The following is a 15,449-nucleotide window of genomic DNA, read 5'->3' as shown; positions in this document are numbered from 1 at the left end:
TACCCTCAGACATGAAAACACCACTTTCCCTTTAACTGTTCCAACGACCCCACCACCCACCCCAACATCAATTTCGAATATCTATTCATTTACTTTTTAAAGTTCTAAATCTTGTTTCTTTCCCCTCATTTTTTACACAGCAACCTTTTGAAAACTCAATGCGACCAGTACATAAATAAACACTCTTTTAACTAGTCAACTTAATTTGTTTCCCTACATAGAAAATGCTCCACTGGCCCTTTGTCATTCTCGGAAAAAAAACCTTTCCACTCCCTACCCAGACTTCTGACACGTTTATTTGACCTTCACCCCTTTTACTGCCATCTTTTGTAATTTTTGTTATAATCATATACATGACATCATACAAATAGTCATTATGTACATGTTCAAAACCTTTCTTTTTCATTTGAAACTATGTAAAAATGTGATGTTGATGCACTTGTTTTAATTGCAAATAAAAGTATTAAAAAAAAAAAAAATTTAAAAGTGCACGACCTGAATAGTAGAAAGAGATACACACCTCACCCCCCCCCCCTCCCCCACACACACACTTCCCCCCACTCAACCGGACTGGCGGATATTTCAAGGTAGCGTCCCCTCATTGCCAAGGGTCAATTTTATGTCATGGAAAGTTTTGGAATGATAGATCAGTATGAGTATTTCAGAGACACTTCTCCCACGGTCGTTTCTATTTTTGTCCATGGGTGGCTACAATGTGAACATTTGACTTCGCAGCTAAGGACTGAGCACAGTAAACTAAGCAGTCAAGAGAAATCTAGTTTGCACACCTTATTTTAGTGTAGTTCTTATGTCATTTTATTTTCTACGTTTGATTCTTATATATGCAATTGATTTTCATGTCTTTGTAGTAAAATATATCAAATAAATTATTATTACTAATTTAAATGTTTAAAACAATTGAATTAATAAAAAAAAATGTTTGAGGACTGTATAGATATAGATGTTTGAAAGAGAAGAGTGTTTGCTTTGATGTGTCTCATTGTAATAACATAACTTTTCCGATTGCTTAAAATGTGTAGCATTTTAATTCTCTGTAATCACAAATTTATTTCAGCTCTACTTAAAAACCCAAATTCCACCCCGTCCCCCGTCCCCCCCCCCCTCACCCACCTCGTTAGAGGCATCTTATTTATCCAATAAAATACATCAAGTTTCAAAGACTAGTTCTCTCTTTCTTCGTGAGCTGTTTAAGTGTTTAAGAAGCATTCTTAAATTTAAAGTGTGGGGGAAAATCCACCTTCGGTTTAAAACAATTCAAAGAAAATAATGCAAATTGAAACGTGTTGGATTTGTATGATGTAGTATTACATTTTTAAAACAAGTTACGAGAAAGAATTCCGAATTATACCCTTAATACTTCACAATGTTGATAGATACTTTAGTTATACAAAACAGTTTGAAAAAGATCTAAGCTAGGTTAGCAAAATATAGATACTGATATATGTATATGTTGTATGGTGACTACAGTTGGGTAGGTTGTGTGATGACGGAGTTTTGTGTGTACGTGAAAGTTCTACGTGTAAACAATGTGTAGTGAGATGGTGTAAAATTCGTGTATGTTCGATGGGTGTAGGACAGTATCTAGTGCAAGGTTAACGTGTGCTGGTGTGTTTTGACGTGGCTGAGCTCGTGTTCACGCGACGACCAATGGGAGATGGTCAAAGGGAAACTATTGGTAGCACGGACAACCGAGAGGGGAGGGGAGATAAATGAAACAACACGCATGTCAAAACCCATGGAATGGTGTGTTCAACAACTATTTCCCTTTCTTGTGAAAACAGGCCGGTTGTGTTAATTATTGATGTAGGAATTTTTTTGCAGTGTGTTGGCTATTGTAAAGACCTCACAAGATAAACTAGCTCAACTGTATAACGTGACTATCTTTGGTACACACATTTAAATGGGCAAAGTTGTGTGGATTCTGTGTGTGGATTATGATTTGTTCGTAGAATAAGCAAGGACTGTTTATTTTTGAACATCGACACTACGTAGTCAATAGAACCCATCAAGAAGAAAATCAAACATGAGGAAACATCAACAAGAGGCTTCATCAACTAAAGGACAGTTTTAACTTGAGAACCCATTAAATACTGGACCCATCAGCTAGAGGACCTGTCAGCTAGAGGAACCATCAGCTAGAGGACCCATCAGCTAGAGGACCCATCAGCTAGAGGACCCATCAGCTAGAGGACCCATCAGCTAGAGGACCCATCAGCTAGAGGACCCATCAGCTAGAGGACCCATCAGCTAGAGGACCCATCAGCTAGAGGACCCATCAGCTAGAGGACCCATCAGCTAGAGGACCCATCAGCTAGAGGACCCATCAGCTAGAGGACCCATCAAGTAGAGGACATCGGTTAGAGGACCCATCAGCTAGATGACCAGAAATGGTGAAAATCAGATAAGTGTGTAGCATAAGTGTATATGTACACAGTAAACAAAAACATATCACAAACAAAATAACACAAACCAACGAACATAAGCTACCACCATTAACCGACAACAGACCACGATAGACCACAAAACTATGAAGCACAACTCACACCACTAACCGACAACCGACCAACCAACGACAACTAATCCACTAATCGACAACCAACCAACCAACGACCACAAAACTACGAACCACAACTAACACCACTAACCGACAACCGACCAACCAACGACAACTAATCCACTAATCGACGACCAACTAACCAACCACCCAACGACCACAAAACTACGAACCACAACTAACACCACTAACCGACAACCGACCAACCAACGACAACTAATCCACTAATCGACGACCAACCAACCAACGACCACAAAAATACGAAACACAACTAACACCACTAACCGACAACCGACCAACCAACGACAACTAATTCACTAATCGACGACCAACCAACCAACTACCACAAAACTACGAACCACAACTAACACCACTAACCCGACAACCGACCAACCAACGACAACTAATCCACTAATCGACGACCAACTAACCAACCAACCAACCAACGACCACAAAACTACGAACTACAACTAACACCACTAACCGAAAATCGACCAACTAACGACAACTAATCCACTAATCGACGACCAACCAACCAACGACCACAAAACTACGAACCACAACTAACACAACTAACCGACAACCGACCAACCAACGACAACTAATCCACTAATCGACTACCAACCAACCAACGACCACAAAAATACGAAGCACAACTAACACCACTAACCGACAACCGACCAACCAACGACAACTAATTCACTAATCGACGACCAACCAAACAACTACCACAAAACTACGAACCACAACTAACACCACTAACCGACAACCGACCAACCAACGACAACTAATCCACTAATCGACGACCAACTAACCAACCAACCAACCAACGACCACAAAACTACGAACCACAACTAACACCACTAACCGAAAATCGACCAACTAACGACAACTAATCCACTAATCGACGACCAACCAACCAACGACCACAAAACTACGAACCACAACTAACACCACTAACCGACAACCGACCAACCAACGACAACTAATCCACTAATCGACGACCAACCAACCAACGACCACAAAAATACGAAGCACAACTAACACCACTAACCGACAACCGACCAACCAACGACAACTAATCCACTAATCGACGACCAACCAACCAACGACCACAAAAATACGAACCACAACTAACACCACTAACCGACAACCGACCAACCAACGACAACTAATTCACTAATCGACGACCAACCAACCAACTACCACAAAACTACGAACCACAACTAACACCACTAACCGACAACCGACCAACCAACGACAACTAATCCACTAATCGACGACCAACTAACAAACCAACCAACCAACGACCACAAAACTACGAACCACAACTAACACCACTAACCGACAACCGACCAACCAACGACAACTAATCCACTAATCGACGACCAACCAACCAACCAACCAACGACCACAAAACTACGAACCACAACTAAAACCACTAACCGACAACTGACCAACCAACGACAACTAATCCACTAATCGACGACCAACTAACAAACCAACCAACCAACGACCACAAAACTTCGTACCACAACTAACACCACTAACCGACAACCGACCAACCAACGACAACTAATCCACTAATCGACGACCAACTAACAAACCAACCAACCAACGACCACAAAACTACGAACCACAACTAACACCACTAACCGACAACCGACCAACCAACGACAACTAATCCACTAATCGACGACCAACTAACAAACCAACCAACCAACGACCACAAAACTACGAACCACAACTAACACCACTAACCGACAACCGACCAACCAATGACAACTAATCCACTAATCGACGACCAACCAACCAACGACCACAAAACTACGAACCACAACTAACACCACTAACCGACAACCGACCAACCAACGACAACTAATCCACTAATCGACGACCAACTAACAAACCAACCAACCAACGACCACAAAACTACGAACCACAACTAACACCACTAACCGACAACCGACCAACCAACGACAACTAATCCACTAATCGACGACCAACCAACCAACCAACCAACCAACGACCACAAAACTACGAACCACAACTAAAACCACTAACCGACAACTGACCAACCAACGACAACTAATCCACTAATCGACGACCAACTAACAAACCAACCAACCAACGACCACAAAACTTCGTACCACAACTAACACCACTAACCGACAACCGACCAACCAACGACAACTAATCCACTAATCGACGACCAACTAACAAACCAACCAACCAACGACCACAAAACTACGAACCACAACTAAAACCACTAACCGACAACCGATCAACCAACGACAACTAATCCACTAATCGACGACCAACCAACAAACGACCACAAAACTACGAACCACAACTAACACCACTAACCGACAACCTACCAACCAACGACAACTAATCCATTAACAGACACAAAAAACTACAAAACCACAACACTGTAAATACAACTGACAGACAAGCTAACCAACTTACCGACAACAACAGCACGTTATCGAGAAAACAAAAAGCAGACCAGCAATATCCAGATTGAAAATGGAAGCCCGTAAACTACATCCAAGTCATCAGAAGCCCGTAAACTACACCAAAGTCACCAGAAGCCCGTAAACTACACCAAAGTCACCAGAAGCCTGTAAACTACATCCAAGTCATCAGAAGCCCGTAAACTACACCAAAGTCACCAGAAGCCCGTAAACTACACCAAAGTCACCAGAAGCCTGTAAACTACATCCAAGTCATCAGAAGCCCGTAAACTACACCAAAGTCACCAGAAGCCTCAGCCCTAGTCAATTATAGCACGCAAGAAAGCCTTCAATTCAACAGAAAACCAAAGCCAAGCAGTCAAGTCATAAATCGCCCGCGAAACAGACTTCAAAATTCCAGCTGCAAGCTAATTAGCAATCAAATTCCTCGCAGCCCGCTAACTCGTAGCATCTAAACAAAATCCGCTAAAATAGCTATCATGCCATCAACATTCCGCTAACTAGCTTATAAGTGAAACAAAAGCTAGCCCAATAACCCTCAAGACATTAAACAGCAGGACAAATAGCATTAAGGTCAAAGGCAGCCCGCCGAAAAGCCTAAAGTCATCAACTCCAAGCCAAATGGCTGTCTATTAATCAGCAGCAACTCAACTAGCCGTCACCAGCTCGCAAAAGAGGCTTGTCGTCTGCATAAAGCCAAATACCCTACAAGTCATTAACTGAAAACCAATCAGCGATTATCATCTAGTAAACTTGCCGTCGTCATCATAACCAAGCCAAATAACTGTCAAGCCATCAGTAACAGCCTAAATCGTAGTCCAGTAATCAGTAACAAGTCAAATAGTCGTCAAGTCATCAGTAGCAATCGAAAAAGTCGTCAAGTCGTTAGTAGGAAACAAAAAAGGCAAGTCATCAGTAGAAAGGCATATAGTCGTCAAGTCATTAGTAATAAGTCAAAAAACCGCCAAGTAACCAGTAGCAAGCCCAAAAGTCGTCAAGTAATGAATAGTTAGTAAAAAAGTCGTCAAGTAATAAATAGCAGTCAATCTTGTCGTCGGGTTATCAGTAACAGTCCTAAAAACCTTCAAGTCATCAGCAGTAAGTCAATAGCCGTAGTCATCGTTAGCAAGCAAAATAGTCGTCAAGACATCAAAAGAAAGCAAAAAAGTCGTCAGGTCATAAGTAGAAAGTCATATAGTCGTCAAGTCAGTCGAGAAAGCCAAACAACCTCCAAGTCACCAGTAGTAAGCCTAAAGCCGTCAAGTCATAATTATGAAGCCAATCAGCCGTCAAGTTTTCATTAGCAAGGCAAATAGCCATCAAGTCATCAGCAGAATTTAAAGTAGTCGTCAAGTCATCAGTAGCAACGTCTAATTCCACTAAGTCATAAGCAGCAAGGGAAAAAGTCGTCAAGTCATCAGAAGAAAGAAAAAAGTCAGCAATTCATTAGTAATAAGTCAAGTCACCAGTAGGAAGCCCAAAAACCGTCAAGTCATAAAAAGCAAGTCAATCTAGTCGTCAAGTTATCAGTAGAAAGTCATATAGTCGTCAAGTTATTAGTAACAATCCTAAAAACCGTCAAGTCTTCAGTTAGAAGCCAAACAGCCACGAAGTCATCAGTAGCAAGCAAAACAGTCGTGAAATCAACAGCAGTAAGTCAAATAGTCGTAAAGTCATCAAAAGAAAGCAAAATAGTCGTCAAGTCATCAAAAGAAAGCAAAATAGTCGTCAAGTCATCAGTAGAAAGTCATATAGTCGTCAAGTCATGAGGAGAAAGCCAAACATCCGCCAAGTCACCAGTAAGAAGCCAAACAGCCATCAAGTCATCAATAGAAAGCTAAATAGTCGTCAAGTCATCAGTAGAAAACCAAAAAGTCGTCAAGTCATCAGTAGAAAGGCATATAGTCGTTAAGTCATGAGGAGAAAGCCTAATAACCGCCAAGTCACCAGTAAGAAACCAAAAAGCCATCAAGTCATCAATAGCAAGCTAAACAGTCGTCAAATCAACAGCAGTAAGTCAAACAGTCGTAAAGTCATCGTCAGCAAGGAAAATAGTCGTCAATTCATCCTTAGCAAGCAAAATCAAAAGAAAACAAAATAGTCGTCAAGTCATCGAAATAATGCAAAATAGTCGTCAAGTCATCAGTAATAAACCAAAAAGTCGTCACGTCATCAGTAGAACGTCATATAGTCGTCAAGTCATGAGGAGAAAGCCTAATAACCGCCAAGTCACCATTAAGAAGCCAAACAGCCATCAAGTCATCAGTAGCAAGCAGCAAAATAGTCGTCAAGTCATCAAAAGAAAGCAAAATAGTCGTCAAGTCATCAAAAGAAAGCAAAATAGTCGTCAAGTCATCAGTTGAAAGTCATATAGTCGTCAAGTCATGAGGAGAAAGCCAAACATCTGCCAAGTCACCAGTAAGAAGCCAAATAGCCATCAAGTCATCAGTAGCAAACAAATTGTCGTCAAGTCATTGTTAGCAAGCGAAATAGTCGTCAGGTCATCACAAGAAAGCAAAATAGTCGTCAAGTCATGAGGAGAAAGCCAAACAACCGCCAAGTCACCAGTAAGAAGCCAAACAGCTATCAAGTCATCAGTAGCAAGAAATAGTCGTCAAGTCATCAAAAGAAAGCAAAATAGTCGTTAAGTCATCAGTAGAAAACAGAAAAGTCGTCAAGTCATCAGCAGTAAGTCAAATAGCCGTAAAGTCATCGTTAACAAGCAAAATAGTCGTCAAGTCATCGAAAGAAAGCAAAATATTCGTCAAGTCATCAGTAGAAAGTCATATAGTCGTCAAGTCATGAGGAGAAAGCCTAATAACCGCCAAGTCACCAGTAAGAAACCAAAAAGCCATCAAGTCATCAATAGCAAGCTAAACAGTCGTCAAATCAACAGCAGTAAGCCAAACAGTCGTAAAGTCATCGTCAGCAAGGAAAATAGTCGTCAATTCATCGTTAGCAAGCAAAATCAAAAGAAAACAAAATAGTCGTCAAGTCATCGAAATAAAGCGAAATAGTCGTCAAGTCATCAGTAGAAAACCAAAAAGTCGTCAAGTCATCAGTAGAACGTCATATAGTCGTCAAGTCATGAGGAGAAAGCCTAATAATCGCCAAGTCACCAGTAAGAAGCCAAACAGCCATCAAGTCATCAGTAGCAAGCAGCAAAATAGTCGTCAAGTCATCAAAAGAAAGCAAAATAGTCGTCAAGTCATCAAAAGAAAGCAAAATAGTCGTCAAGTCATCAAAAGAAAGCAAAATAGTCGTCAAGTCATCAAAAGAAAGCAAAATAGTCGTCAAGTCATCAAAAGAAAGCAAAATAGTCGTCAAGTCATCAGTTGAAAGTCATATAGTCGTCAAGTCATGAGGAGAAAGCCAAACATCTGCCAAGTCACCAGTAAGAAGCCAAATAGCCATCAAGTCATCAGTAGCAAACAAATTGTCGTCAAGTCATTGTTAGCAAGCGAAATAGTCGTCAGGTCATCACAAGAAAGCAAAATAGTCGTCAAGTCATGAGGAGAAAGCCAAATAACCGCCAAGTCAGCAGTAAGAAGCCAAACAGCCATCAAGTCATCAATAGAAAGCTAAATAGTCGTCAAGTCATCAGTAGAAAACCAAAAAGTCGTCAAGTCATCAGTAGAAAGGCATATAGTCGTTAAGTCATAAAGCGAAAGCCAAATAACCGCCATGTCACCAGTAAGAAGCCAAACAGCCATCAAGTCATCAGAAGCAAGCAAATAGTCGTCAAGTCATCGTTAGCAAGCAAAATAGTCGTCAAGTCACTAGTAGAAAACCAAAAAGTCGTCAAGTCATCAGTAGAAAGTCATATAGTCGTCAAGTCATAACGAGAAAGCCAAATAACCGCCATGTCACCAGTAAGAAGCTAAACAACAACAAGTCATCAGTAGCAAGCAAATTAGTCGTCAAGTCATCAGCAGTAAGTCAAATGGACGTAAAGTCATCGTTAGCCAGCAAAATAGTCGTCAAGTCATCATTGGCAAGCAAAATAGTCGTCAGGTCATCAGTAGAAAACCAAAAAGTCGTCAAGTCATTAGTAGAAAGTCATATAGTCGTCAAGTCATGAGGAGAAAGCCAAACAACCGCCAAGTCACCAGTAAGAAGCCAAACAGCTATCAAGTCATCAGTAGCAAGAAATAGTCGTCAAGTCATCAAAAGAAAGCAAAATAGTCGTCAAGTCATCAAAAGAAAGCAAAATAGTCGTCAAGTCATCAGTAGAAAGTCATATAGTCGTCAAGTCATAGAGTGAAAGCCAAATAACCGCCATGTCACCAGTAAGAAGCCAAACAGCCATCAAGTCATCAGTAGCAAGCAAAATAGTCGTCAAGTCATCGTTAGCAAGCAAAATAGTCGTCAAGTCATCGCAAGCAAGCAAAATAGTCGTCAAGTCATCAAAAAAAAGCAAAATAGTCGTCAAGTCATCAGTAGAAAGTCATATATTCGTCAAGTCATGAGGAGAAAGCCAAACATCCGCCAAGTCACCAGTAAGAAGCCAAACAGCCATCGAGTAATTAGTACCAAGCATAATAGTCGTCAAGTCATCAAAAGAAAACAAAAAGTCGTCAAGTCATCAGTAGAAACTCATATAGTCGTCAAGTCATCACTAGAAAGTCATATAGTCGTCAAGTCATCAGTAGAAAACCAAAAAGTCGTCAAGTCATTAGTAGAAAACCAAAAAGTCGTCAAGTCATCAGTAGAAAGTCATATAGTCGTCAAGTCATAAAGCGAAAGCCAAATAACCGCAATGTCACCAGTAAGAAGCCAAACAGCTATCAAGTCATCAGTAGCAAGCAAAATAGTCGTCAAGTCATCGTTAGCAAGCAAAATAGTCGTCAAGTCATCGTAAGCAAGCAAAATAGTCGTCAAGTCATCAGTTGAAAGTCATATAGTCGTCAAGTCATGAGGAGAAAGCCAAACATCTGCCAAGTCACCAGTAAGAAGCCAAATAGCCATCAAGTCATCAGTAGCAAACAAATTGTCGTCAAGTCATTGTTTGCAAGTGAAATAGTCGTCAGGTCAATCAAAAGAAAGCAAAATAGTCGTCAAGTCATGAGGAGAAAGCCAAATAACCGCCAAGTCAGCAGTAAGAAGCCAAACAGCCATCAAGTCATCAATAGAAAGCTAAATAGTCGTCAAGTCATCAGTAGAAAACCAAAAAGTCGTCAAGTCATCAGTAGAAAGGCATATAGTCGTTAAGTCATAAAGCGAAAGCCAAATAACCGCCATGTCACCAGGAAGAAGCCAAACAGCCATCAAGTCATCAGTAGCAAGCAAATAGTCGTCAAGTCATCGTTAGCAAGCAAAATAGTCGTCAAGTCACCAGTAGAAAACCAAAAAGTCGTCAAGTCATCAGTAGAAAGTCATATAGTCGTCAAGTCATAACGAGAAAGCCAAATAACCGCCATGTCACCAGTAAGAAGCTAAACAGCAACAAGTCATCAGTAGCAAGCAAATTAGTCGTCAAGTCATCAGCAGTAAGTCAAATGGACGTAAAGTCATCGTTAGCCAGCAAAATAGTCGTCAAGTCATCATTGGCAAGCAAAATAGTCGTCAAGTCATCAGTAGAAAACCAAAAAGTCGTCAAGTCATCAGTAGAAAGTCATATAGTCGTCAAGTCATGAGGAGAAAGCCAAATAACCGCCAAGTCAGCAGTAAGAAGCCAAACAGCCATCAAGTCATCAATAGAAAGCTAAATAGTCGTCAAGTCATCAGTAGAAAACCAAAAAGTCGTCAAGTCATCAGTAGAAAGGCATATAGTCGTTAAGTCATAAAGCGAAAGCCAAATAACCGCCATGTCACCAGTAAGAAGCCAAACAGCCATCAAGTCATCAGAAGCAAGCAAATAGTCGTCAAGTCATCGTTAGCAAGCAAAATAGTCGTCAAGTCACTAGTAGAAAACCAAAAAGTCGTCAAGTCATCAGTAGAAAGTCATATAGTCGTCAAGTCATAACGAGAAAGCCAAATAACCGCCATGTCACCAGTAAGAAGCTAAACAACAACAAGTCATCAGTAGCAAGCAAATTAGTCGTCAAGTCATCAGCAGTAAGTCAAATGGACGTAAAGTCATCGTTAGCCAGCAAAATAGTCGTCAAGTCATCATTGGCAAGCAAAATAGTCGTCAGGTCATCAGTAGAAAACCAAAAAGTCGTCAAGTCATTAGTAGAAAGTCATATAGTCGTCAAGTCATGAGGAGAAAGCCAAACAACCGCCAAGTCACCAGTAAGAAGCCAAACAGCTATCAAGTCATCAGTAGCAAGAAATAGTCGTCAAGTCATCAAAAGAAAGCAAAATAGTCGTCAAGTCATCAAAAGAAAGCAAAATAGTCGTCAAGTCATCAGTAGAAAGTCATATAGTCGTCAAGTCATACAGTGAAAGCCAAATAACCGCCATGTCACCAGTAAGAAGCCAAACAGCCATCAAGTCATCAGTAGCAAGCAAAATAGTCGTCAAGTCATCGTTAGCAAGCAAAATAGTCGTCAAGTCATCGCAAGCAAGCAAAATAGTCGTCAAGTCATCAAAAAAAAGCAAAATAGTCGTCAAGTCATCAGTAGAAAGTCATATATTCGTCAAGTCATGAGGAGAAAGCCAAACATCCGCCAAGTCACCAGTAAGAAGCCAAACAGCCATCGAGTAATTAGTACCAAGCATAATAGTCGTCAAGTCATCAAAAGAAAACAAAAAGTCGTCAAGTCATCAGTAGAAACTCATATAGTCGTCAAGTCATCAGTAGAAAGTCATATAGTCGTCAAGTCATCAGTAGAAAACCAAAAAGTCGTCAAGTCATTAGTAGAAAACCAAAAAGTCGTCAAGTCATCAGTAGAAAGTCATATAGTCGTCAAGTCATAAAGCGAAAGCCAAATAACCGCAATGTCAACAGTAAGAAGCCAAGCAGCTATCAAGTCATCAGTAGCAAGCAAAATAGTCGTCATGTCATCGTTAGCAAGCAAAATAGTCGTCAAGTCATCGTAAGCAAGCAAAATAGTCGTCAAGTCATCAGTTGAAAGTCATATAGTCGTCAAGTCATGAGGAGAAAGCCTAACATCTGCCAAGTCACCAGTAAGAAGCCAAATAGCCATCAAGTCACCAGTAGCAAACAAATTGTCGTCAAGTCATTGTTAGCAAGCGAAATAGTCGTCAGATCAATCAAAAGAAAGCAAAATAGTCGTCAAGTCATGAGGAGAAAGCCAAATAACCGCCAAGTCAGCAGTAAGAAGCCAAACAGCCATCAAGTCATCAATAGAAAGCTAAATAGTCGTCAAGTCATCAGTAGAAAACCAAAAAGTCGTCAAGTCATCAGTAGAAAGGCATAAAGTCGTTAAGTCATAAAGCGAAAGCCAAATAACCGCCATGTCACCAGGAAGAAGCCAAACAGCCATCAAGTCATCAGTAGCAAGCAAATAGTGGTCAAGTCATCGTTAGCAAGCAAAATAGTCGTCAAGTCACCAGTAGAAAACCAAAAAGTCGTCAAGTCATCAGTAGAAAGTCATATAGTCGTCAAGTCATAACGAGAAAGCCAAATAACCGCCATGTCACCAGTAAGAAGCCAAACAGCAACAAGTCATCAGTAACAAGCAAATTAGTCGTCAAGTCATCAGCAGTAAGTCAAATAGACGTAAAGTCATCGTTAGCCAGCAAAATAGTCGTCAAGTCATCGTTAGCAAGCAAAGTAGTCTTCAAGTCAGCAGTAGAAAACCAAAAAGTCGTCAAGTCATCAGTAGAAAGTCATGTAGTCGTCAAGTCATGAGGAGAAAGCCAAACAACCGCCAAGTCACCAGTAAGAAGCCAAACAGCTATCAATACATCAGTTGCAAGAAATAGTCGTCAAGTCATCAAAAGAAAGCAAAATAGTCGTCAAGTCATCAAGATAAAGCAAAATAGTCGTGAAGTCATCAGTAAAATGTCATCAAGTCATCAGTAGAAAGTCATGTAGTCGTCAAGTCATGAGGAGAAAGCGAAACAACCGCCAAGTCACCAGTTAGAAGCCAAACAGCTATCAAGTCATCAGTAGCAAGAAATAGTCGTCAAGTCATCAAAAGAAAGCAAAATAGTCGTCAAGTCATCAAAAAAAAAGCAAAATAGTCGTCAAGTCATCAGTAGAAAGTCATATATTCGTCAAGTCATGAGGAGAAAGCCAAACATCCGCCAAGTCACCAGTAAGAAGCCAAACAGCCATCGAGTAATTAGTACCAAGCATAATAGTCGTCAAGTCATCAGAAGAAAACAAAAAAAGTCGTCAAGTCATCAGTAGAAACTCATATAGTCGTCAAGTCATGAGGAGAAAGCCTAATAACCGCCAAGTCACCAGTAAGAAGCCAAACAGTCATCAGTAGCAAGCAGCAAAATAGTCGTCAAGTCATCAAAAGAAAGCAAAATAGTCGTCAAGTCATCAAAAGAAAGCAAAATAGTCGTCAAGTCATCAGTTGAAAGTCATATAGTCGTCAAGTCATGAGGAGAAAGCCAAACAACCGCCAAGTCACCAGTAAGAAGCCAAACAGCTATCAATACATCAGTTGCAAGAAATAGTCGTCAAGTCATAGAAAGAAAGCAAAATTATCGTCAAGTCATCAAAAGAAAGCAAAATAGTCGTCAAGTCATCAGTAGAAAGTCATATAGTCGTCAAGTGATGATGAGAAAGCTAAACATCTGCCAAGTCACCAGTAAGAAGCCAAATAGCCATCAAGTCATCAGTAGCAAACAAAATAGTCGTCAAGTCATTGTTAGCAAGCAAAATAGTCGTCAAGTCATCACAAGAAAGCAAAATAGTCGTCAAGTCATGAAGAGAAAGCCAAATAACCGCCAAGTCAGCAGTAAGAAGCCAAACAGCCATCAAGTCATCAATAGCAAGCTAAATAGTCGTCAAGTCATCAGTAGAAAACCAAAAAGTCGTCAAGTCATCAGTAGAAAGGCATATAGTCGTTAAGTCATAAAGCGAAAGCCAAATAACCGCCATGTCACCAGTAAGAAGCCAAACAGCCATCAAGTCATCAGTAGCAAGCAGCAAAATAGTCGTCAAGTCATCAAAAGAAAGCAAAATAGTCGTCAAGTCATCAAAAGAAAGCAAAATAGTCGTCAAGTCATCAGTAGAAAGTCATATAGTCGTCAAGTCATGAGGAGAAAGCAAAACATCTGCCAAGTCACCAGTAAGAAGCCAAATAGCCATCAAGTCATCAGTAGCAAACAAAATAGTCGTCAATTCATCGTTAGCAAGCAAAAAGTCGTCTAGTCATCAAAAGAAAGCAAAATAGTCGTCAAGTCATCAGTAGAAAACCAAAACGTCGTCAAGTCATCAGTAGAAAGTCATATAGTCGTCAAGTCATGAGGAGAAAGCCAAACAACCGCCAAGTCACCAGTAAGAAGCCAAACAGCCATCAAGTCATCAATAGCAAGCAAATTAGTCTTCAAGTAAGTAGAAGTAAGTCAAATAGCCGTAAAGTCATCGTTAGCAAGAAAAATAGTTGTCAATGCATCAAAAGAAAGCAAAACAGTCGTCAAGTCATCAGTAGCAAACCAAATAGTCGTCAAGTCATCAGTAGAAAGTCATATAGTCGTCAAGTCATGAGGAGAAAGCCAAATAACCGCCAAGTCACCATTAAGAAGCCAAACAGCCATCAAGTCATTAATAGCCTTCAATGCATTAACAGAAAGCAAATTAGCTATCAAGTAATCAGCAACAAGCCAACTAGTTGTCAAGGCATCAACAACAAGCCAACTAGCTGTTAAATCAACAGCAGTAAGTAAAATAGCTGTCGTGTTATCAGTAGTAAACTAATAAACAATCTATTCATTAGTAGAAAGAAAAGTAGCTGTCAAGTGATTAGCAGCAGGCAGAATAGCTAAGTCAAGAGAAGGAAACCAAGTATCTGTCAAGACATCATCAGCAAGCCACCTAGCTGTCATGTCATCAGCAACAAGCCAACAAGTCATCAAGTCATCATCAACAAGCCAACAATCCATCAAATCAACAGCAGTAAGTCAAATAGCTGTCGTGTTATAAGTTGTGAACTAATAAACAATCTATTCATTAGTTGAAAGAAAAGTAGCTGTCAAGTGATTAGCAGCAGGCAGAATAGCTAAGTCAAGTGAAGGAAACCAAGTATCCATCAAGATATCATAAGCAAGCCAACTAGATATCAATTCATCATCAAGCATACTAGCCATCAAGTCATCAGCAACAAGCCAACTAGCCATCAAATCAACAGTATTAAGTCAAATAGCTGTCGTGTTGTAAGTAGTAAACTAATAAACAATCTATTCATTAGTAGAAAGAAAAGTAGCTGTCAAGTGATAAGCAGCAGGCAGAATAGCAAAGTCAAGTGAAAGAAACCAAGTATCCATCAGGACATCATCAGCAAGCCACCTAGCCATCAAGTCATAAGCATCAA

The sequence above is a fragment of the Physella acuta genome, unplaced genomic scaffold (assembly GCF_028476545.2).
Source record: "Physella acuta isolate Inbredline_101_S28 unplaced genomic scaffold, ASM2847654v3 ptg001180l, whole genome shotgun sequence".
Classification (NCBI taxonomy): Eukaryota; Metazoa; Mollusca; class Gastropoda; family Physidae; genus Physella; species Physella acuta.
Note: the sequence above shows the minus strand (reverse complement) of the source record.